A 1690-nucleotide genomic window follows, 5' to 3' on the forward strand; every position below is an offset into this window, starting at 1 on the left:
CCTCCCTCCTCCAGGCGAGCGGACGCCCGGCAGGCTGCGAGCCGAGGGGGTGGCCTGGCCCGCCGCTCCCCGCGCCGCCCACGCGCAGCCGGAGCTGCTGGGGCCGCCGGCACCCCGGGCCGCGGGGAGCCGGGCTGAAACCCGAGCGCTGGGCCCCGCCTCCGCGCCCCCCGCCCAGACCCAGACCGCCCCCGCCGCTTCCTTCCCTTCCCGGCCCCAGAGCCGCCGGCCGGTGACTGGACGAGGAGCGGGGAAGGGAGGGCGGGGCGGGCCTGCGCTCCCGGGGTTCTCGGTGCAGACTTTCTTCTCTTCCGTTTCTCGCTTCTCTGCAACTCTAGACTGGGGGCTGCGCACCCTGTCCGGCCGGCGACAGGGAAGGGAACTGCACGTGGGTCGGGGCGGGGGACCAGGGCTGGGCGGAGCGCGAGGGAGGCTGCGGTGCCGGAGGTCCGGACGCTGTCGGGACTGTTGGCCTCTCCCTAGTCTCTGCGCCGTCGCCCACCCAGGCCGGGCTGGGCCGGGGGTCGGGGCTGGGGACTGAGGCCCGATCCCCCCACGTTCAGTCCGGCGCTCAGCGTCCCCGCTCCGCCTGGTGTCCGCTCCCCGCCCCGCGTCCCCCCGCGCATTCCAGTCGTGCCAGAGCCCGGACACCCGCCGCAGACAGACGGGGAAGCAGAGGGACAGACAGACAGGGAACGGGAGTCCCTTAGGACCTTGGCCCCCTAGCCAAGAGGTCGCCCTCCAACAGGAGAGGGGATCCCTCCCACTGCTAAGAAGTGGGACATACTGGTGTTGGAAAGGAGTCTCGGAAAGAGCCCCTCGAAGTGAGCTAGCTGGTCGCCCTTTGTGAGTCTGAGATTTCGGAAGTCGAACTAGGGAAACTGCCCATATTGAAAACTGGCATTTACAGCAGCCGTGATTCCCAGCCCATTTTTTAGCCTGTTCCTAATCGGAAAATAATTTCAAGCGATCGTTTAAGAATTGGAAGTTGGTTCCAGAAGTGTCTCCTGTGACCTCACATCGCCCGAGGCAGTGATGGGAGAGCCAGGACTAGGCCCCCTTCAGCGCTTTGCAGAATTCCAGAAAGCGCAGAGAGCCAATCTAGGGCACACAAACGTTAGAGGCTGAGGGCAGGTTGCTGGTCACTTGACTCAGTCTAGCCTGAGATGTGTCCCCCCGCCCCCCATCCCCCCCCCCCCCGGCCCCGCCTTCCATCACCGCCACCGGGTTTTATTCAGACTGCTCCAGTGACTTGAGGTGTTCTATCTTTGGGGCTCACCATCTAGGTTTATCTTTTCCTCTCTGTGCTGGCCTTGGTCTCCGTTTGCTGTGTGAACTGGGAGAAGGAGTTTTCAGCAGTCTGGTGTACCCTGCTCCCACTGTGGCTGCAGTCAGTAAGTGCGGTGTGTGGCTGATAGGCTGACCACTGGGAGTCTGCCCTGTGGACCAAGGGGCCTGAGGACAGAGGTTCAAGGAGCTGAGCAGGGCTGCATCCCATCTTCCTCAACAAAGCCCCAGTGAGTCCTCTCTCACAACCAAGCCACCCTCCCAGGACACACCCCCTTATTCTCCAGCTGCCCCTGGGCTGAACAGCCCCCACTAGGACGTTCAAGGCCAGAATTAAGGTGCTTTTATGCATTCTGTAAAATCTTGCCTAGGAACAATCAGATCTGCGATCCCCCGTTGCCAA

The sequence above is a fragment of the Neovison vison genome, chromosome 1 (genome assembly GCF_020171115.1).
Source record: "Neovison vison isolate M4711 chromosome 1, ASM_NN_V1, whole genome shotgun sequence".
In the NCBI taxonomy this organism is placed as follows: Eukaryota; Metazoa; Chordata; class Mammalia; order Carnivora; family Mustelidae; genus Neogale; species Neogale vison.